Source organism: Bos javanicus, chromosome 8 (genome assembly GCF_032452875.1).
Source record: "Bos javanicus breed banteng chromosome 8, ARS-OSU_banteng_1.0, whole genome shotgun sequence".
NCBI lineage: Eukaryota > Metazoa > Chordata > Mammalia > Artiodactyla > Bovidae > Bos > Bos javanicus.
The window spans coordinates 88,863,952-88,888,191 of record NC_083875.1 but is presented as its reverse complement, the minus strand read 5'-3'; the positions used below and the strand labels follow the sequence as shown (position 1 = coordinate 88,888,191).

At 45.7% G+C, this 24,240-nt stretch overlaps 1 long non-coding RNA gene across 1 annotated transcript; it reads left to right on the top strand.

The window, feature by feature from the left end:
• The first annotated feature begins 12,571 nt into the window (after window positions 1-12,571).
• LOC133253072 (uncharacterized) lies at window positions 12,572-16,803 on the top strand. The gene is made up of 3 exons (XR_009738168.1): window positions 12,572-14,571; window positions 16,060-16,243; window positions 16,392-16,803. It is a non-coding gene; the product is annotated as an uncharacterized LOC133253072 (long non-coding RNA).
• Window positions 16,804-24,240: the final 7,437 nt, after the last annotated feature.

Sequence of the window (24,240 nt, the reverse complement as noted above, 5' to 3'; positions counted from 1 at the left end):
TGGGAAGCCTTTGGGAGTGGTAATCCTACCCATCCACCCATCTTTGTATGTAGACAGCCTGGTCTTAAAGGAAGGACTCTTTGGGGTCAGAGAAGCAGTTAGGAGTTAGCCTAGAGATCCATGATTTTTAACTGTTTAAGAACATCAGACTGGCTGGAAAGTGAAGTCGCTCAGTCATGTCCTACTCTTTGCAACCCCATGGACTGTAGCCTACCAGGCTCCTCTGTCCATGGGATTTTCCAGGCAATAGTACTGGAGTGGATTGCCATTTCCTTCTCCAGGGGATCTTCCTGACCCAGGGATCGAACCCGGGTCTCCTGCTTTGTAGACAGATGCTTTACCCTCTGAGTCACCAGGGAACTACGGACTGGCTGGAGAGCTTATTTAGGGCATAGGCATAGGCTGTCCTCACACACTCATATTCAGTGGGTCTAGGGAGAACCTGTGGAGAAAGCAATGGCAACCCACTCCAGTACTCTTGCCTGGAAAATCCCATGGACAGAGGAGCCTGGTAGGCTGCAGTCCATGGGGTCACTAAGAGTCAGACACGAGTGAAGCAACTTAGCAGCAGAAGCAGGGAGAAACTGAGACTGTACGTTTCTAACAAGCTCACAGGTTATACTGGTGGCGCTGGTCTAGGACCCTTCTTTAAGCATCTGTTATAGGGAAGAGGCAGAGTGGGCTATCAAGAAGTACTAAAAGCAAAGTGAGCAGCTAGCCCACGGCTGGCAGGGTGATTACTGAGACCATCGTGGGGTCTGGACACCTGGTCTGATCTGTTTACACTCGTGCTGCAGGGTTTACAAGAAGCCACCTGAGGTGGATTTACTACCCACTCATAAGAACAGCCTCACTGAGTAAACAACCCCAAACGATCCATTTCCTGGCCATTCCCTCCCTGCGTGCCCCAAGTTCAGCAAAACTGAAACCACCTGCCTTTCTGGAAAAGCTTCCTTATACTTTATTACCCATTTTTATGGGCTCCGTGATATGAGTTCTGACATCAATGATCATGTTCTCGTTTATCACATGGCCTGGCAAGATAGCGGTCTGCACACTCTGAGCTCCATGCTTTGATGCTCTTTAGGACCGAAGGCAAGCGGCTGCTTTTAAAAACACAGAGTTAATAATTCTCCAAGCCGGAAGCCAGGATTTGCACCCTGGAGAGGGTTGGCTTTGTGTTGGGAAGTCTGCTTCAACATCTGGCCCTTGGCAGGGTCTCCAGGAGATGCAGGCAGTTGATGCTTCCTTTTTTCCCACCTGGGAAAAAATGCGATTGCAACAACCTCCACAGTGGCTGGGAAGATAGCAGAGTGTGTTCTGGGATCTTCTACTGTCACAGCGTGCTCTGGACAGAATATTGGGACTGGGATTCTAGGGCTAGTCTTTTCTGGCCTTGGATCTGGTACCCAGATCTGGGCATTCTCTGGGCCTCTATCAAGTTGGGGAGATTCTGGCTCCCAGTTTGTGCGTAGCAGTTCCCTTTGGTTCTCAGTACTGGGGAGCTTGCAGATACACTCCATCTTCTCAGATAAGACTGTCTTATCAGTAGCTGATCATGAACCCATGGGTATCCAGAGAGCAGTGTGAAGTTTTGACTTTTTGACTCTGCCTCTTACCAGCAGGTGCATCCCAGTCCCTATGGAGTTGGCCTTGAGCTTCTGGGGAGCCAAGGGTACCTCCTCCCTGGTTTCCTTCTTGTTCTCCCACTGTTGCTGCCCTTTGTGCCAAAGCTGTGAGGATGAGTCTTTCTATTCCTAATGGCACTATCTTGGCCTGATGTGTGTGTTCCCCCATGGTCCTCTGCAGGGTGTGGACTCTCACGAAGAAAAAGAAAGGATGTTAAACCTGTAAGATCTGGGTCTAGCAGCATGTGAATGAACCCAGATCCAGAAAACATCTCGGTTACATGACTCTCCTCCTGTGGACAGAATCACCCCTCTAGGGAGAGGTGCGTCATCACAGAAGAGCACCCAGTGCCTGGCATACTGCAGGCACTCAAAAAACGTCTATTATCATCACTCTTATGACACCATGGCCTAGGAGCTCTCTGGCTCTTCCCCAGGCTCCTCCAAGCTCCTTGCAAGGCTAAAAGTTGCATCCATGACTTTGGGGAGCTCACTGGAAGAAATAATCACCTGTTTCCTCTTGGGAGTACCCGAGACACTCAAGTGGGATGAATGAGTGAAGTTAGGCGTCAGGAGGGGAGAGTGTGACTTTGTTTCCTGGGGGTGGGAGGGTGGGGCAGAGTTTTCCCCTCCGTGGTGGCACCAGGAAAACAGTATGAATACTTCTTGACAATAAACAAATAACTTTGAGCCCTGGGAAAGATGGTTTGGAGAGAGGGTGACTGCTCCAAATTGCTCTTGGAAAAGAACAGGCTTTCTTGGCCGACAGTGAATCAAACGTGATGAAATACAATGCATCTGGCACTGTCTCCTTATGGAAACTGCCCTGCCTCGGGGGAGATGGAAAATGCATGACAAAGCTGTGGAAAGAGGACTAAGGTGTCACAAATTCTGGATTGTCTCTCAACGTGCAAGTCTCCACAGGGAAAAGGAGGTGCCTGGGTGGCTCATGGCCTCAGGTGCTGTGACAGACGGCTCCTGACTGCCAAGTATCTCTGTGCAGGGTGTCACGCAAGGCCCCACCTCTGGACAGACCTGCCTGAGTGGGAGGCGGGTGCTAAGGGCAAGGCCATCTCCAGAACGGGGAGGATGGAGCCCAGGGCCCTGCAAGAGTTGCCACCACGACTGGGTGGTTGCTTCAGATCAAGGGAGCATGCCCTCCACCTGTCTCCTTCCACTGCACAGGAGATTGGTATGTGTGTGTGCGTCTGGGGAGCTGTATAGGGCTGTGTAAAGTAGTAGAACATGCACGGTGAGGGGAAGATGCTGAATACCGAGCATGGTAAATTCAGTCTTCTGTCTTCATTAGGATGGAAACTACTCAGAGGAACTTGAGTGGTAAGTTCCTTCAGTCGTATCCGACTCTTTGAGACCCTATGGATTGTAGCCCTCCAGGGTCCTCTGTCTGTGGGATTCTCCAGGCAAGAATACTAGAGTGGGGAGGGAGGAGCCAAGATGGCGGAGGAGTAGGACGGGGAGAACACTTTCTCCCCCACAAATTCATCAAAAGAGCATTTAAACGTCGAGTAAATTCCACAAAACAACTTCTGAATGCCGGCAGAGGACATCAGGCACCCAGAAAAGCAACCCAACTCTTCAAAAGGAGGTAGGAAAAAATATTAAAAACAAACAAAAAAAGAGACAAAAGAGGGAGGGACGGAGTTCCGTCCCGGGAAGGGAATCTTAAAAAGAGAGAAGTTTCCAAACATCAGGAAACCTTCTCACTGCCGAATCTGTGCCGAGCTTTGGAAGCACAGAGGGCAACATAACAGGGAGAAAAAATAAATAAACAATTTAAAACTCGCAGATTGCGAGCCCTACGGTAACTCCCCCAGCAGAGAAGCAGCGCAGACGCCTGCATCCGCCATTAGCGAATCGGGGCTGGGCAGGGAGGCGCGGCGTGGGCTGCATCGCTGAGAGTAAGAATCTGGCCTGAATACCCTGAGCGCTATCTGAGCGAAATAATTTGGGCTAGCAAACCAGACTGTGGGATACCTACCACGCGAAAAGCCAGCCCTAACCTAAGACCGCCAGGCCCGCGCACGGAACAAAGGACTGAACAGAGATAGCCGGCTGCAGATCTTCCCCTCCGGTGACAGGCAGCCAGAGCCGGAAGGGGGCAATCGCAGCCCCAGAGAGACATTATCTATAAAATTGTAAGCAGGCTTCTTTGCTAACTAAAACTTCTTGGGGGTCTGGACGGTCAACATCTGCCTGAGAAGGTGCGCCGGTTTTACATCCAGATAACCGAGTGGCGGGGAGGCGATAAGTCGCAGCATTGGCGCTCGCCTGGGAAGAGCAAATTGGCGCTCGGACCTGGGAAGAGTACAGGGCGCAGGCCCGGCTGAGTCTGCGCCTCTGAGGACTACCCGAGTGCCTGAACCTGGGCGGCTTGGACCTGGGAGGTGCATGCAGCCCAGGGCCAGCCTCGGATTGTTCCCGGCGGAACAACCTGGAGTCCGGGCAGTGTGGACAGGGGGGCTGCACGCGCCGTGAGCGGGGGCAGACCCAGGGTGGCTGAGGCACTGCGAGCCCACGCCAGTGGTGTTTGTTTGCACCCTCACTCCCTCCCCACAGCGCGACTGAACAAGTAAGCCTAAAAAAAAAAAAAAAAAAAGTGTCCTCCACCGTGCCCTTTGAGTCAGGGCGGAAACCAGATACTGAAGAGACTAGCAAACAGAAGAAGATATAACAGAGGGAAACGCCTTGGAAGCTACAGGCAATAGATCAAAACCCTGTGGTTACTACGGACTACATAGGAAGGGGCCTATAGATCTTGAGAAATATAAATCTGACCAAGGAACTAGCCAAAAATGAACTGAACCCACAACACCCACAAAAAAAAAAGAAACAAAAAAGTCCTAGATATATTTTTATTATTTTTACGATCATTCTTTCTTTTTTTTTTTTTTTTAATTTAAAAAAAAACAAAAATTTTAAGTCCTCTATTGTTCCTTTAATTTTCACTTTTATAACCTATTACTTTGCAAAAAAAAAAAAAAAGACCCTATTTTTTTCTTCTTCAGCAAACTTCATATATATATATTTTATAATTTTTTGACCTTGTTGTTTTTTTTTGTTGTTGTTGTTGGTTTTTGTTTTTTTCTTCTTTTCTTTAACATTGTATTTTTGAAATTCCAAACTCTACTCTAGATTTTTAATTTTCGCTTTTTGGTATATGTTATCAATTTTGTACCTATAGTTTTTTTTTATATAATTTCTGTGATTTTTTTTTTTTCTTCTTCTTCTCTGTTTCTTTCTCTTCTTCTTTTATATAACATTGTATATCTGAAATTCCAAACTTTACTCTAGATTTTCAATTTATGCTTTTTGGTATTTGATATCAATTTTGTACCTGTATTTTCTTTATAATTTTTGTGACATTGTTCGTATTTGTTTGTTTGTTTTCTCTCTTTATTTTTCTTCTTTTTTTTTTTTTTTAAAATTGTATTTTTGAAATTCCAAACTCTACTCTAGATTTTTAATTTTTGCTTTCTGGTATTAGTTATCAATTTTGTACCTGTACTTTCTTTATAATTTTCGCGACCTTGTTTGTTTTTGTTTGTTCATTTTTTCTCTCTTTCTTTTCCTTCTTCTTTTCTTTAACATCGTATTTTTGAAATTCCAAACTATACTCTAGATTTTTAATTTTCGCTATCTGGTATTAGTTATCAATTTTGTACCTGTACTTTCTTTATAATTTTCGCGACCTTGTTTGTTTTTGTTTGTTCGTTCTTTTTCTCTTTCTTTTCCTTCTTCTTTTCTTTAACATCGTATTTTTGAAATTCCAAACTCTACTCTAGATTTTTAATTTTTGCTTTTATGTATTTGTTACCAATTTTGTACCTTTAAGGACCCAATCTTCAGGACCCATTTTTCACTAGGGAGTGAGATTACTGGCTTGACTGCTCTCTCTCCCTTTGGACCCTCCTTTTTCTCCACCAGGTCGCCTGTGTCTCCTCCCTAACCCCTCTCTACTCTACCCAACTCTGTGAATTTCTGTGTGTTCCAGACGGTGGAGAACACTTAGGGAACTGATTACTGGCTGGATCTGTCTCCCTCCTTTTCATTCCCCCTTTTATCCTTCTGGCCACCTCTGTTACCTTCCTCCTTCTTCTCTTCTCTGTATAACCCCGTGAACATCTCTGAGTGGTCCAGTTGTGGAGTGCACATAAGGAAGTGACTACTGGCTAGCCCACTCTCTCCACTATTGATTCACCTCATCTTATTTGGGTCACCTCTAACTCCCTCCTCCCTCTTCTCTTCTCCATGTAACCCTGTGAACCTCTCTGAGTGACCCTCACTGTAGAGAAACTTATCATCTTTAATGTAGATGTTTTATCAATGGTGCTGTATAGAAGGAGAAGTTTTGAAACTACTGTAAAAATAAGACCGATAATCAGAAGCAGGAGACTTAAGTCCAAACCCTGACTCCAGGGAACTCCTGACTCCAAGGAATATTCATTGACAGGAGCTCATCAAATGCCTCCATACCGACACTGAAACCAAGCACCACACAAGGGCCAATAAGTTCCAGGGCAAGACATACCAAGCAAATTCTCCAGCAACAAAGGAACACAGTCCTGAGCTTCAAGATACAGGCTGCCCAAAGTCACCCCAAAACTATAGACATCTCATAACTCATTGCTGGACATTTCATTGCACTCCAGAGAGAAGAAATACAGCTCCACCCACCAGAACACCGACACAAGCTTCCCTAACCAGGAAACCTTGACAAGCCACCTGTACAAACCCACACACAGTGAGGAAACGCCATAATAAAGAGAACTCCACAAACTGCCAGAATACAGAAAGGACACCCCAAACTCAGCAATTTAAACAAGATGAAGAGACAGAGGAATACTCAGCAGATAAAGGAACAGGATAAATGCCCACCAAACCAAACAAAAGAGGAAGAGATAGGGAATCTACCTGATAAAGAATTCCGAATAATGATAGTGAAATTGATCCAAAATCTTGAAACTAAAATGGAATCACAGATAAATAGCCTGGAGACAAGGATTGAGAAGATGCAAGAAAGGTTTAACAAGGACCTAGAAGAAATAAAAAAGAGTCAATATATAATGAATAATGCAATAAGTGAAATTAAAAACACTCTGGAGGCAACAAATAGTAGAATAACAGAGGCAGAAGACAGGATTAGTGAATTAGAAGACAGAATGGTAGAAATAAATGAATCAGAGAGGATAAAAGAAAAACGAATTAAAAGAAATGAGGACAATCTCAGAGACCTCCAGGACAATATTAAACGCTACAACATTCGAATCATAGGGGTTCCAGAAGAAGAAGACAAAAAGAAAGACCATGAGAAAATACTTGAGGAGATAATAGTGGAAAACTTCCCTAAAATGGGGAAGGAAATAATCACCCAAGTCCAAGAAACCCAGAGAGTACCAAACAGGATAAACCCAAGGAGAAACACCCCAAGACACATATTAATCAAATTAACAAAGATCAAACACAAAGAACAAATATTAAAAGCAGCAAGGGAAAAACAACAAATAACACACAAGGGAATTCCCATAAGGATAACAGCTGATCTTTCAATAGAAACTCTTCAAGCCAGGAGGGAATGGCAAGACATACTTAAAATGATGAAAGAAAATAACCTACAGCCCAGATTATTGTACCCAGCAAGGATCTCATTCAAGTATGAAGGAGAAATCAAAAGCTTTTCAGACAAGCAAAAGCTGAGAGAATTCTGCACCACCAAACCAGCTCTCCAACAAATACTAAAGGATATTCTCTAGACAGGAAACACAAAAACGGTGTATAAACTCGAACCCAAAACAATAAAGTAAATGGCAACGGGAACATACTTATCAGTAATTACCTTAAATGTAAATGGGTTGAATGCCCCAACCAAAAGACAAAGACTGGCTGAATGGATACAAAAACAAGACCCCTACATATGTTGTCTACAAGAGACCCACCTCAAAACAGGGGACACATACAGACTGAAAGTGAAGGGCTGGAAAAAGATTTTCCATGCAAATAGGGACCAAAAGAAAGCAGGAGTAGCAATACTCATATCAGATAAAATAGACTTTAAAACAAAGGTGGTGAAAAGAGACAAAGAAGGTCACTACATAATGATCAAAGGATCAATCCAAGAAGAAGATATAACAATTATAAACATATATGCACCCAACACGGGAGCACCACAGTACGTAAGACAAATGCTAACAAGTATGAAAGGAGAAATTAACAATAACACAATAATAGTGGGAGACTTTAATACCCCACTTACACCTATGGATAGGTCAACTAAACAGAAAATTAACAAGGAAACACAAACTTTAAACGATACAATAGACCAGTTAGACCTAATTGATATCTATAGGTCATTTCATCCCAAAACAATGAATTTCACCTTTTTCTCAAGCGCACATGGAACCTTCTCCAGGATAGATCACATCCTGGGCCATAAAGCTAGCCTTGGTAAATTCAAAAAAATAGAAATCATTCCAAGCATTTTTTCTGACCACAATGCAGTAAGATTAGATCTCAATTACAGGAGAAAAACTATTAAAAATTCCAACATATGGAGGCTGAACAACACGCTGCTGAATAACCAACAAATCACAGAAGAAATCAAAAAAGAAATCAAAATTTGCATAGAAACGAATGAAAATGAAAACACAACAACCCAAAACCTGTGGGACACGGTAAAAGCAGTCCTAAGGGGAAAGTTCATAGCAATACAGGCACACCTCAAGAAACAAGAAAAAAGTCAAATAAATAACCTAACTCTACACCTAAAGCAACTAGAAAAGGAAGAAATGAAGAACCCCAGGGTTAGTAGAAGGAAAGAAATCTCAAAAATTAGAGCAGAAATAAATGCAAAAGAAACAAAAGAGACCATAGCAAAAATCAACAAAACCAAAAGCTGGTTCTTTGAAAGGATAAATAAAATTGACAAACCATTAGCCAGACTCATCAAGAAACAAAGGGAGAAAAATCAAATCAACAAAATTAGAAACGAAAATGGAGAGATCACAACAGACAACACAGAAATACAAAGGATCATAAGAGACTACTATCAACAATTATATGCCAATAAAATGGACAACGTGGAAGAAATGGACAAATTCTTAGAAAAGTACAACTTTCCAAAACTGGACCAGGAAGAAATAGAAAATCTTAACAGACCCATCACAAGCATGGAAATTGAAACTGTAATCAAAAATCTTCCAGCAAACAAAAGCCCAGGTCCAGACGGCTTCACAGCTGAATTCTACCAAAAATTTAGAGAAGAGCTAACACCTATCCTGCTCAGACTCTTCCAGAAAATTGCAGAGGAAGGTAAACTTCCAAACTCATTCTATGAGGCCACCATCACCCTAATACCAAAACCTGACAAAGATCCCACAAAAAAAGAAAACTACAGGCCAATATCACTGATGAACATAGATGCAAAAATCCTTAACAAAATTCTAGCAATCAGAATCCAACAACACATTAAAAAGATCATACACCATGATCAAGTGGGCTTTATCCCAGGGATGCAAGGATTCTTCAATATCCGCAAATCAATCAATGTAATACACCACATTAACAAATTGAAAAATAAAAACCATATGATTATCTCAATAGATGCAGAGAAAGCCTTTGACAAAATTCAACATCCATTTATGATAAAAACTCTCCAGAAAGCAGGAATAGAAGGAACATACCTCAACATAATAAAAGCTATATATGACAAACCCACTGCAAACATTATCCTCAATGGTGAAAAATTGAAAGCATTTCCTCTAAAGTCAGGAACAAGACAAGGGTGCCCACTTTCACCATTACTATTCAACATAGTTTTGGAAGTTTTGGCCACAGCAATCAGAGCAGAAAAAGAAATAAAAGGAATCCAAATTGGAAAAGAAGAAGTAAAACTCTCACTATTTGCAGATGACATGATCCTCTACATAGAAAACCCTAAAGAGTCCACCAGAAAATTACTAGAAATAATCAATGACTACAGTAAAGTTGCAGGATATAAAATCAACACACAGAAATCCCTTGCATTCCTATACACTAATAATGAGAAAACAGAAAGAGAAATTAAGGAAACAATTCCATTCACCATTGCAACGGAAAGAATAAAATACTTAGGAATATATCTACCTAAAGAAACTAAAGACCTATATATAGAAAACTATAAAACACTGGTGAAAGAAATCAAAGAGGACACTAATAGATGGAGAAATATACCATGTTCATGGATTGGAAGAATCAATATAGTGAAAATGAGTATACTACCCAAAGCAATTTATAGATTCAACGCAATCCCTATCAAGCTACCAACAGTATTCTTCACAGAGCTAGAACAAATAATTTCACAATTTGTATGGAAATACAAAAAACCTCGAATAGCCAAAGCGATCTTGAGTAAGAAGAATGGAACTGGAGGAATCAACTTACCTGACTTCAGGCTCTACTACAAAGCCACAGTTATCAAGACAGTATGGTACTGGCACAAAGACAGAAATATTGATCAATGGAATAAAATAGAAAGCCCAGAGATAAATCCACGCACATATGGACACCTTATCTTCGACAAAGGAGGCAAGAATATACAATGGATTAAAGACAATCTCTTTAACAAGTGGTGCTGGGAAATCTGGTCAACCACTTGTAAAAGAATGAAACTGGACCACTTTCTAACACCATACACAAAAATAAACTCAAAATGGATTAAAGATCTCAACGTAAGACCAGAAACTATAAAACTCCTAGAGGAGAACATAGGCAAAACACTCTCCGACATACATCACAGCAGGATCCTCTATGACCCACCTCCAAGAATATTGGAAATAAAAGCAAAAATAAACAAATGGGACCTAATTAACCTTAAAAGCTTCTGCACATCAAAGGAAACTATTAGCAAGGTGAAAAGACAGCCTTCAGAATGGGAGAAAATAATAGCAAATGAAGCAACCGACAAACAACTAATCTCAAAAATATACAAGCAACTCCTTCAGCTCAACTCCAGAAAAATAAATGACCCAATCAAAAAATGGGCCAAAGAACTAAATAGACATTTCTCCAAAAAAGACATACAGATGGCTAACAAACACATGAAAAGATGCTCAACATCACTCATTATCAGAGAAATGCAAATCAAAACCACTATGAGGTACCATTTCACACCAGTCAGAATGGCTGCGATCCAAAAGTCTACAAATAATAAATGCTGGAGAGGGTGTGGAGAAAAGGGAACCCTCTTACACTGTTGGTGGGAATGCAAACTAGTACAGCCACTATGGAGAACAGTGTGGAGATTCCTTAAAAAACTGGAAATAGAACTGCCTTATGATCCAGCAACCCCACTGCTGGGCATACACACTGAGGAAACCAGAAGGGAAAGAGACACGTGTACCCCAATGTTCATCGCAGCACTGTTTATAATAGCCAAGACGTGGAAGCAACCTAGATGTCCATCAGCAGATGAATGGATAAGAAAGCTGTGGTACATATACACAATGGAGTATTACTCAGCCATTAAAAAGAATACATTTGAATCAGTTCTAATGAGGTGGATGAAACTGGAGCCTATTATACAGAGTGAAGTAAGCCAGAAGGAAAAACATAAATACAGTATACTAACGCATATATATGGAATTTAGAAAGATGGTAACAATAACCCGGTGTAGGAGACAGCAAAAGAGACACTGATGTATAGAACAGTCTTATGGACTCTGTGGGAGAGGGAGAGGGTGGGAAGATGTGGGAGAATGGCAATGAAACAGGTAAAGTATCATGTAGGAAACGAGTTGCCAGTCCAGGTTCAATGCATGATGCTGGATGCTTGGGGCTGGTGCACTGGGACGGCCCAGAGGGATGGTATGGGGAGGGAGGAGGGAGGAGGGTTCGGGATGGAGGAACACATGTATACCTGTGGCGGATTCATTTTGATATTTGGCAAAACTAATACAATTATGTAAAGTTTAAAAATAAAATAAAATTGGAAGAAAAAAAAAAAAAAAAAAAAAAAAAAGAATACTAGAGTGGGGTTGCCATTTCCTCCTCCAGGGGATCTTCCTGACCTAGGGATCAAACCTATGTCTCTTACATTTCTGGCATTGGCAGGCAGGTTCTTCTGGGAAGCTCCACTCAAATGTATATTTGGAGTATAAAAAAGCACAAATAGAATCTTAGCTTTGTATTTATGAAAAGCAAAGAAATTGAATATTTGGGGATGCTGTTTCAATGCACCAATGTGTAAATATTCAAATATGTGTGGAAATGCATTTTCAGTAAACTTATACCTTGGAATTGCTCTATATTTAAATCCTGAATGCATGAAAAAAATAAATGTACTTTGGTCTTAGGGGACAATATCATAAAATGAAGCTGTGAAAAATTCTTTTGACAATTTTAGGTAATTGTTCAAGGCACAATTTTTATTTGAGATTTCACAGTTTATGATGGATCATTTTAAGTATCACTTTGTAAGTAAATTTTAGATTTTAAAATTGGTTATGCATTTATTTCTGGAGTTGTAACTGACCTTCAGAGGAAAGCAGAGGGCTTGAGTTTATATAAATCTGTCCAGAGAACCTGTATGTAGAAAACTACGGCACCATATCATGCTGTGATGTCACAGTTTACAAAATTCCTCCTTCAATAACAGCCCCAAGTCAGGGATCAAGTTCTGTGCTGCAAATGGCAATAAGAGAAAGTAAGATAACAAAACAGACTGAGAGGAAATTGCCCCAGAGTTGGGCAGGAAGCATCCAGTCTGGCTATTAAGAGCTTTGTGACACTGATGTGCTGAGAAGGCTGCAGAGGAGCCTGTGACAAGGGTTCAGGCAGCTTTCCTTTACGGGAACACCAGCAAGGACAAAATTGGGAGTGAACTGGCAAGTGAGTACCCAGGCTTTCGCTGGCCATCCATGTCATCCTTTAGGAATGTGGCTTAGGTATTATTTCCCTGGCCCTCTGGACAAAGTAGGGGGTCTGGCTCACACTCTCTCAGTTTCTTCCACAGATGCCCCACAGATGTGCTTGCGTATGGCCCCGAAACTTCCTGTTGAAGTCCCTGCCTGCACGAGCCTATCCTTCGTGTGCTCATTTCTTCTGGCTCTGAGCTGGATGCCTCCTGCCTCTCCTCCCGGACATGCATTTTATGAATATGAAAGGTGTGCATTGTTCTTCCTCCAGCTGGGGTTAGCAATGGTTACTCTGCTTGGGGCACTGAGCTTCAGATGAAGAAGTACTGGATGCAAAGATACTCCTTTTCATTTCCACCATCAAGAGGCAAGTAAAGTGCATCACCATGGCTAGGTGGGGCAGACGTCTTGGACTCCAATCCAGGGGCCACCATATTCCTCATGAAGGGTGGAGATGGAGATGTTAGCTTGGATCTGAGGTCAGTTCTGGGATGGGTGAGTATGCTCTGAAGCGCAGCTCATCACCAAGTCTGGCTATCCATCTACTTACCCAGTCACCCTTCCAACCATCCATCCATCCATCCATCCATCCATCTACCCACCCACCCATCCACTCATCTATCCATCCACTTGTGTCTTCAGGCCCTTCCATCTCCAAGGTGCCTCCTCTCAGCAAGACACTCCACCTTCCCCATCAATGGGTCTTTCCCACTGTTTCTAAATACGATCAAGAGTCTCCTTTTAAACAACTACTCACCTTCACCCAGTCTGCCCCACATGTACTTCCTATCTCTTCTCTCTCATTTTCATGAGATTCGTGAGAGAATGGACTTTCTCAGTGCCCCCTCCCCACCCCACTCTCACCCTCAAGAGAAGACACACTCAGCCACCTGGGGCTTCATGGCCTCAGGTGCTGTGGCATCTTCAGGGCATCCCTGCGTCCCCCTGCCTTGACTGTGCACTTTTTCTTAGGAACCCTTCTGGCCACCACCCTGGCTTTAAAGGTGTAGTGGTTATATATTTGCCAAACAATGGAATCATTCCAAAGGCCAACAGATTATTCTCTCTTTTTTTTTTGTGGCAGGAAGGATCCATTTTTCACAACATTTATCTACTCAGGTTGGGTTGGAGTATTATTGCAGCTACAAACTTAAATGGCAGGAGATGGACCCTGTCTGCCTTTCCCCTTCCAAGGAGGGGTGGTTCCCAGGGGACTTGCTGGCAGAGCCTCAAGTGGAAGCTGGAGCAACCTTCCTGGAAGCAGAGCTGCCTGGGGGCTGGTGGCAGGTGTGCAGAGTCCTGGGAAATGTCTGGGATGGGGCACTGGTTTCTGGACACTCCTCTTCCGGCATCCGCATCCTCACTCCCAGCTCAATGGTGCCGGTGGAAGGAGAGAGTCTGCAGTGGGTGAGTGCACATGACCTCCTGGTCCTGATGGTGCCTCCAGGGGAGGGCAACCACCTGGGATCCTTCTCCCTTCAGGACCACATACAAAAGAGGAAATCAGTATCTGTCGAGTGATCCAAACAAGGCAGAGATTTCCCAAGGTGACATCTGAAGGAATAAGCTCTGTGATGTGGCCCGCTGGGGTTGCAAGGTCTCGTGGAGTCAGGCATCGCTTCTACCTGGCCATGTCAAAACACTGGAGGGCAGAAGTTCTGGACCAGGAGACATTTTGCCATCAGAGAACATTAGATGATGCTGGAGACACATCTGATTGTCACAACTGGTAGGGAGCCAGGAAGCTGCCAAGTGTTCTATGGCACAAAGAAGCAACCCCATGAAAATCACCCGATCCCAAAAGTCCACGGTGCTGAGGATGAGAAACTCCATTCTGCGTGACTGCCTGGAGAACTGGTTCTACTTAGTAGACTGAGAGCTTCCATGTGGCCAGTGCACTGAGGTTCTGAGGAGGAGAGGTGTCCCACCAAGCCTCCTAGGATTGGCTCGTTGCTCCCAGCTGCTGCCCTTCCTTCCTGTGTAGTTCTCTGTGTCCCTAGAGATGGAACCTCGCATGTCAGAAAGCTCCATGCACAGTAAGTGTATGGGTCTGCCCTGGAAGCTGTGAGCGGGGCTCTGTTCTGGTTTAACGGGATGAAGGGGGACCTTGACGTCAGTTTGAAATGAGCTAGAAATAGTGTGAGGAAGACAGCAAGGGTGCTCCTGGTTATCTCCTGAATGACATCTGCAGAACTCAGAGACTAGAGACAGTTTGTCAGATCTTACGGATATTGTGGGTCAGGGATCCTGGCCAGGCATGGCTGGATGATTTTCCAGCTCTAGGTAGCATGGGCTGAGTTCAGTTGGTGGCTATCCACTGGCAGATGGGTGTCTAGTGGTCCAAGCTCTTGGCTCCCATATCTGGCACATTGGCAGGGGTGGCTGCAAGGCTGAACCTGGCTGGGGTGATGGTTCAGAGGGCTTCCTCAGAGCACCCAGGGGTGGCTGGCTGCCTAATGGTGCTTCAGGGTTACCCAAGAGGGATCATGAGTTGGGAAAAGATTGCAGCTCTTTCATAATGCCTGAGCCCAGAATTTGGCGCCATGTTCTGTCCTGTCTGCTATACTTTATTGGTGAAAGGAGACCCAGATCCACCTGCATTCAAGAGGGAGGGGACATAGGCAACCCGCCTTCTATGGGGTGTGTGGGTGTCAAAAAAAGGGCGACCACCTTTAATCGCCCCCACTCCAGCTTCATCCTAGAGGATATGTGAGGCATGTTAGAGGTGATAAAGCCCAGACACTGAGCCAGATGTGCCTCCCTCCTCTTTGAGGACAGCCAAATTCCAAGGAAAGCAGGGCCAGGATGTCAGCAGTGTAGGAATGACCTGGAGATGAAGATCATGATGTTGGTGACTGGTCCAGCTCCACGGCAGTCCCTCTTCCATGGCAGGTGGCCTCACTGTTCCTTTCTTCCTGGCAACCACCCTCTGTCCCTTGCCCCACATTAATGCACAGATATCCTGACTACAGAATAGATGGCAGAGCAGGAGCTGATCCTCAGAGTCCATGGTGATGTGGCTCCCCGGCTCAGATTATTTTTACCACATGTTGATTTGGGAAGAACAATTCTGCCTGAGTTCCCAGTGGGGAGCATGGAGGGAGGGAGAATTTTTTAGAACAAGCAAGTTTGCACGGGCAGCTCCTGCTTGCTCACGAGGGGTCCTTGGCATTTCATGGAAACAGGACAGTTTAGAAAACCCATGGGGACTCTACAGGCCAAATGAGGAAGCCAGTAAATGCAGGCAGGAAGGCCCATGGTTCCTGTTTAACCCCTTGTGTTAAACATATGTGACGATTTGAGGTGTGTTGATATCAGATGCCCCTTCAAAGAGGAGCCTGTTGCCTTCCTGTTTCTCCTGAGCATGAAGAGCTCTTAGGACTCTGCTGGTGACTTTAGTCTCTGCCCTGGGGGTCATCTCTCTTCTATCTTCCTCCTCTACCCCAATATGCTTGGGCTCCCAGGTGAACTGCATTCTCCCTAAAGACCGATCTTGGAAATGAACCTGTTTCTGGTTATTTAAGTCACTTCCCACTAGGTCAATGACCATCTTCTGAAGAGAGATTAGAGGTGAAGAGAAGCAGCACAAAGATGTGAAGATGCCTGCAGAGCTAGTCAAAGCTCCCAGTTATTAACAGATGTTTAGGAGATACTGGGGATGGTTGGAAGAAAGGCATCCTTCCAGATGTTATTTCAAATGTGATACTGGTAAGGCAAAGTGCTTCACACAGAGAAAACATTTGATGAATTTTAGCTACTTAAAAAAAACTACTTTATGTTTTTTTTTGATAATTGCATTTTAGAATAATTTTCTCAATCAGTAACGTAATAATAACTTTCTGTCCTGTCCATCCAGGTGGTGACTATGGTTCAGACTTCTGCATTGCACATACAATCTATTAAGAAAGGCCCCCTTCTCTGGCATTCCAGTAGGTAACCTGTATGAAAATGTCTGTGGCTAAAGATATTTAATAAAAGTGAGATGGTAATGACAGGACATCTTTCTGCTTTTGAAGCAAAACTTGAATTATCCTTTAGTGAAGTTGCTCAGTCGTGTGCAACTCTTTGCAACCCCATGGACTATAGCCTGGCAGGCTCCTCCATCCATGAGATTTTTCAGGCAAGAATACTGCAGTGGATTGCCATTTCCTTCTCCAGGGGATCTTCCCAACCCAAGGATTGAACTTGGGTCTCTGGTATTGCAGGCAGACTCTTTACGGTCTGAGCCACCATGTATAAAGTAATAAGTAAATTGATTTTTTTTCCTTTTGGCTTTGATTCATCTTGGAAGGTAGGAACCCTGGGCCATGGTACCCTGAACATCTAATTCCCTCTCCGTGTCATTCAGATGCTCAGGAAATGTTAGTTGAGATACCAGCTCCTTCACAGGATGAAGGGGCTGATGGTGTTGGTCTGGGATCACCCACCTCCTTCAAACCCTTTGCATTTCTGTAGGGGATAAATTATCCCAGTTGTGCTTGTGTTCTGTTTTATGAATGTGCAGGCATCATCCTACATATTTGAAAACATCAAAGAAGAAGAAGAAAACAGCTCTCTATAGGACCTTAAAAATCAACCCAAATCCTTCTGGCTTCTCATGCAGGTCACAGCCCCTTGAATTGTTCAGAATGGGAGCCTTCCCAAGGGTCAGAGATAAATAACTTTGCAGAGAACCATGCACCGGACATCCCTGCCTTCCTCCTGTATTGTGGCAGGTGCTGTATTTACTTAGCTATTTTCCCCTCAGCAGAAAGCACATCAAAATTCACTGATTTATTTACTTAAGGGCTACCACAGAAATCGTGCAGAAAACACCTTGCATTGTGTGAGATCTTGTGTCTGTTTCCTTGGAATGTATATTCTACTGAAAAGGAAATCCACGAACCACACCCTCAGGGAATACGAGGAATTGGAAGACTGTGTGTATTCTCAGACCTGCACAATGAGAGGGGTGTTCTTGTTCTGCAGGACCTGCTCGGTGAGGGTCCCAGTGCCTGCTTACTTGAGTAGTCAGGCATTAGGCTCTATTGGCCCGGATACACTTACTGCTTGGGTGGGTGCCAGGCTCTCCATCACCTGCCTTGGAGCTGCACCAGAAGGCAGATGCACAACCAGGGAAATGCAACAGGAGGCGAGAATATCTGGCCAGGCTTTGCAGGGGCACCTTTCGATCACCTTTGCTCTGTGAACAGTCTCCTGCTTCAAGGTCCTGCAGTGAAGGGCAGTGACCCAGGAGAGGCCCCTGAGGTGGGCCTGGCAAGTGGGCCCCTGACTGAGGGCAAGGAATTATGTGTTGACCCTTCAAGGCTTCAGTGGCAGTGAGGTTGGAGATGTCTCTTTGGTCACCATGCTTACGTGGAGGGACCAGCTGTCTGAGAAGGCATTAATGTGAGGATGCTTGCAGGATATACCAGCAAGCTGAGTGAGGTGGGGAGTCCAGTGAGTCTAAGCCTTGAGTGCTAAGTTGCTTCAATCATGTCTGACTCTGTGTGACCCTATGGACTGCTGCCTGCCAGTCTCTGCTGTCCATGGGATTCCCTAGGCAAGAATACTGGAATGGGTTGCCATGCCCTCCTCCAGCAGAATCTTCCTGACCCAGGGATTGAACCGGAGTCTCTTACATCTAACCTGCATTGGCAGGCAGGTTCTTTACCACTAGGATCACCACATTATATTCAGTCCTGACCTTGGGAGGTTGGATAGCAGGCTCCCAGTCTGGGCCCACGTTTGTCCCCATGTATGCTTGGTCAGTGGAACATGCAGTCTGTGCTGACCTCAAGGACTGACCAGCCCTCATAGGACATTCCCCACTGCTTAGGAACCCAGGAACTGTGACCTTCTCAGGGTAAAGCTATTGGTGGCTCAGCCATGTCCACCTCTTTGTGACCCTTTGGACTGTAACCTGCCAGGCTCCTCTGTCCATGAGATTCTCCAGGCAACAGTGCTGGAGTGGGTTTCCATGCCCTCTTTCAGGGGATATTCCCAATCCAAGGACTGAACCCAGGTCTCCTGCATTTCAGGCAGATTCTTTACCATGTGAGCCACCAGAAAAGCCCTTGGTAGTGTCCAGTTATGGTTAACCAAACACCTGCTACAAATGCTCCCTGACCCAGCCATCCAGCTCCTTGATACCTACTCTATAGAGAAATGAGTGTTTGAGTCCACAACACATGAATTCAAGTGTCTGTAGCACAAACTGTGGTCCTTCCACACAGTGGAATAGACTCTGGCCATAAAAGGAGTGAAGTGCTGACACTACCGCATGGATGAATCTGGACAGCATGATGCTCAATGAAAGAAGCTGACACAAAATGCCATATTCTACGACTGCATAGATGTGAACCTCCTAGACTAGGTAAATTCACAGAGACGGAATTCAGATTGGTGGTTTCCAAAGAGGGTGAGGAGGGTAGGGAGAAACTGCTTAATAAGTAAGGGGTTTTACTTCAGAGTGATGGAAATGTTTTGGCACTAGACAAGGTTGAAGAATGCAAAGTTTTATGATGATACTAAATGTTACTGAATTGTTCATTTTAAAATACATAATGTGTATTTCATAATGTGAATTGCACTTTAATAAATTTAAAAAAATGTAAATTAAAAAAAACTGTCAGTATCAGCTTTACTAATATTGATATTAGTCTCACACTGGAAATAACCCAAATATCTACCACTCTCTGAATAAAGTGTTTTTATCTGCATGCTAGCATCCTTCACAGCAAGGACAATGGATATAAATTCAAACATGGGCTCATCTCACCAACCTTGTGCTGGGACATAGGATGTTTACACAGTTTAAGTCCATTCACGTGAAGGTCAAGAACATGCATGAACAACCTCTGGTGGTGGAAGTCAGAACAGTGGTCATCTCTGGAAGGAATTTCTGGGGTGGCAAAATGTTCCATACTTTGATGTGGGGGCCGTGACACAAGTGTATACAATTGTCAAGACTAAACTGCACCCTTCAGATTAGTGCTCAGTTCCATATGTAAATGTACTTCAATATAAATGATAATTCCAAGAGAAGAGAAAAAATTCAGAGAAATATAAACATTAACCTTTGTATATGGAACTCACCAACTCCAGGCTTGCCAGATTGTTCACAGGAGACTGGTCACCTGTCTGGTCCTTCTCCGTATGCAGCAACACCTAAGGCCAGCTTGGGGCCCCTCTGCTTTCACACTGTCATTTCCTGCTTTGTGCATCCATCCCTAGCAGGTCTTACTCCCCATGGGGAGCCTGGCCTGGAGCCAGGTAGGAGTTTTATGAAGTGTTGTGGAGGGACCCATGAGCTAGACGCTCACTACCTGGGTGTACAGGGGCAGAGAGGCAGAAGGAGACCCCATGCTCAGTGACCTCAGGTGTCCCAGCACCGATGGCAGGCATCCATAGTTCTGCCTGGCACCTGCTCACATCTGGACAGGAGCCCTGAGGAGGTGTCTGGACCAGATTCTCAGTGCTCTATCCAAGGAGAGCTACTTCCGGGTCTCACTCAGCCAACTCACAGTCCTCTGTGGCTGCAGGAAGTCCCTTCACCGAACAGCAGCTCTGTGTGCTGAGATTTCAACCGCAGGAGGACTCCCACAGAACCCTCAGCCCTGCCTTGGCATTTGTGGCAGGCCTCCAGAAGCTTGAAGCAGAGCTTCTCAGACTTTCCTGGACACTGAGACACCCAGGGCCCTGGGAACAAGCAGACTCTGACTCAGAGGGTCTGGGGGCGGCGATGCTGATGTTCTGGTCTGGAAAGTCTGGAGGGGAAATAAAACTTGGTAAAAAATGATGAACATGTATGCTTATATACATACTAGCCAGCTCCTACTCACAGCAGCATATCCAGACCTAAATGTGGAATTTAAAGGACCATCAGTCTGTGAACCCATGGGTAACATAAATGAGGTAAGCTCCCACCCCCAAGCTCTGAGCCCTTTCCCATCACAACACCCCTTTACACTCCACCGGGATTTTTTGCATCTTTCTCTGTCTGGATGCCTGCTGGGGGTCAGATGCAGCTTACTCTGGCGGGGAGGCTGTGTGGGAACCACCCTGCCTGGCCTCGCCAGGAACTTCTGCCACACCTCCCATTTCCACAGAGCTATTTTTAGAATTCTATTTTTAAATTGTCTGAAGTTCACATTGACTTCACCGCCTAATTGAAAAGGTCACCTCCCTGGAATTGTCTGTTGTACACTCCACCCTGTGGACAGCGCAGAGCGGAAATGATCAAATATCCCTGGTTGGGGCCACATGCTGGCGGCATCCATCCCCTCTAGGGTACAGATCAGGTGGTGGTGGAGCCCGGCCCGCAGGCCAGCTCAGATGCAGGTCAGTTCCGGGTCTCTCTTTCACCTTCCACCTGTGCTGACCCGTCAGGCACGCTGACCCTGAGGTGGACACAGATGCTGTCCCATTCTCACTGCAACCCTAGGTGAGGCTGAGGGCAGGGTTTGTGTGGGTATTGCACAGGCCATATCTTTCCTTTTTAGGAATGCTCTGCCCCAGCCTCATGGACTATTTTTCCAGAGCACCTGCCCTTCTCACCTGGAGGAGTGTAATAGACTCTGGAGGACTTATGACCACACAGACCAATGGGCCCACCCTAGAGTCTCAAACTGAGTAGATCTGGTGTGGAGCCTGGGGCTTATATGTCTCATCTGGTGTTGCAGGTCTGGATACCAGGCTTTGAGAACTATGGGCCTGTGCCAAAGGTGTCAGAGGCTGTTGGGGAAATGCAAAGTCTCCTGGTAGCTGTGGGCTTCTGAGAGGGCAGAGTGTGGACTGCGGTCCCCAAGACATCTGGGTTCCAGTCTCTTAAGTATCCTTTTCTGGCAGATGAAAGCAGGTCATTTAATTCCACTAAACCTTAGTTTTCCAATCTGTAAAATGGGTTGACATCTCTTATCTCATAGGGGTGTGGCCTGGTAGGGACCTCCCAGTGTGTTTTGTGGAGCTTCAACTTGACCCCAGGGTGGGCTGAGAGTGGCTCCTTGGGGACGAGCTCTCACGGGCACTGGCTGTGAGCCCTTGATTGTGTGCCCCTGAGCTTTGCCTGGACCATTGTGAACCAGGCTTCTGTCTGTGAAATGAGAGAATACCTCTCTTCGGTGCTTATCTTGCCTCTCAGAGGCAATTTCAGGTGGTTAATTGAGTGAATGCCTGGGTGGGTGGGGAGCAGTTCTCTGGGACCTCACGGCTTTAATACTGTGAAGGCTCTAGAGGTCCGACGCTCTGACAAGCCAGCTGAACTCAGGCCACCCCAGTCCTGCCTGCACGCTCCCCAGGCCTCTGGGAGTGAATTCTGCAGAATTCATTGGCCTGAACGCTGACCCGGAGCTGCCAGTTCAGAAGAACTACTTGAATTTGCTTTGGCACGGGGGCTGCCTGGGTTTGCCTTGCCTCCTCTGGGCTCCTCGTGGTTGCTAACGCCTCCCTTCTCTGAAACTGGGCACTTCCGGCCTGGCATCGCTTTCCTCCTTTCTCCCACTCCTGTGCAAACAGCCGGAGAGCCGGGACTGCTTCTTCCAGGGCACATCCCCTGCCGTTCCGACACCCTCTTCCGCTAACCAAGTGCAGGAGGAACAGAGGCTGAGTGCAGTGCAAAGTCCGCACCTCCTACCCACTCCTGCCTTCTGCTGAGGGCTTTCCCGGAACTCTCTCCTCCCCGCGCGCCCCTCCCCTCCGGGAAGCCGCTGGCAGAGGGAGGCAGACTGCGAGGCCGGCCGGATCCTCGGATCCTGGAGTCAGCCAGCTCCGGGCAGACCTGGAGAGAGCAAAGGGCACGACGTGTTGCAAAGGCAGGAGGCATCGGCGTGGGGAGAAAGTGAAGCCAGGACGGGTGGTGGTGTCTCCTCCGGGTGTTTGCAGCCCGAATTCTACAATTCAAAAGACACAGCAGCCAGCCAGGTTGGGGCATGCCCCTTTGTTGTGTAAATCCCGGGGTCTGAGTTCCCAGGGCCCAGAGCTCCGACTTGTGACTGCCAAGTTTCTGTTAGGATTTGGGCATGACCTCCCTCAACCCCAGGCTTGTTTAGGTTTACTTGGGGATCGGTGCCAGCAGGGGCCTCCTGGAGCCACCTGGGTAGAGGGATGTGGGCGGGCCAGCTCCCAGCCCTGAGCGCCCAGCCCCTCTTTGCTGCTTGAAGCCTGGGCCCAACTCAGCACCTGCTCCCAGCCCAGTGAGAGCATCGTGGTGACTGAAGATGCCTTCCCTGTGCCCCAAATCCAGCTTATAATAGAAACTTTTCCCTCTTCTATGTTCAAACATGGAGAAAAGCTGCCGAGCAGCTTCTACACAGATCTTTTTGGGGGCTCCACTCCTTTTATTTCTTTTATCTTTTTCCATTAAGAGTGGTAAAGAACCTGCCTGCCAGTGCAGGAGACATGAGACATGGGTTTGATCTCTGGGTGGGAAAGATCCCCTGGAGGAGGGCATGACGACCCACTCCAGTACTTTTGCCTGGGGAATACCATGGACAAAGGAGCCTGGCAGGCTACAGTCCACAGGGTAGTGAAAGAGTCAGACAGGGCTGAAGTGACTTAGCATGCATGCATACTCCTTTTATTTCTTTAATCTCTTTCCATTAAGAAGCAGCCAGCAGCCATGAGAGTCAAGCTGTCTGCAGAGCTATTACCTCCAAGAGACATCAGATTTTGGTTTAAGAACCTCAGCTGACTGGATTTCCTGTCTGATGGCAGACAGAGAAATTCAGCCTAAAGTCCCCCAGAGCAGTGTCATAATTGCTGCTTCTGTGAAGGAAGGTCACGGTTTTCCCATGCTTATGTTTTGTGGTCTCTGTTTCTAAGGGGTTCAGCCAGCTTCACAGCAGGAAACACCCCTTGGGGGACACCTCCCTCTGATTTGCTGAGGACAGTGGGCAAGTTAGGTGCTGCAGTGCGTCCTAGGAGGTTCAGTGCTGGGCTGCTGGGCACCTGGGCACCCATGCTGTTATAATGGGTGTGGAGCGAGGATGGCTGGCACCTGGGTGAGGTGACAACCTAGAAGCCCTGGGGCCAGAGAGGATCAAACGGCTCTCAGGCCAACTGACCAGGGCGCCAGCAGGGCCCCTGAGTACTAGTACAAGAATACCCAGAGGGAAGCAGCAATGTGGCAAAAGATTAAAATAATAACAATAAACAACAACACAACAACAACAATAATAAACACAGTTAAAAAAACAAATAGAAAACCACGGGCTCCTGCAATGGAAAGTCAAGTCCCTTGGGAGTGAACTCTCTTTCCCTCTTTGGCAGTGTGGGACCAAGCCCTCCAGGGAAGCACACGTGTTCTGGTGGGGTCTGCAGTCATATCAGGAGGGACGCTCCCTGCCTGACTGCAGCCCTACACAGGTGCTACCCAGCTCCTCTCTCTAGTCAGCTCACACTTTTCTGCTTCAGTTTCCCTACCTTTAAAATGGAGATCAGTATAGTGGTTAGCACCTGAGGTGCCGGTTCTATCACTCCATGGCAAATAGAGGGGGAAACAGTGACAGACTTTATTTTTGGGGCTCCAAAATCAATGCAGATGGTGACTGTAGCCATGAAATTAAAAGATGCTTGCCTCTTGGAAGAAAACCTAGACAGTATATTAAAAAGCAGATACATTACTTTGCCAACAAAGGTCCATCTAGTCAAAGCTATGGTTCTTTCAGTAATCATGTATGGATGTGAGAGTTGGACTATAAAGAAAGCTGAGTGCCAAAGAATTGATG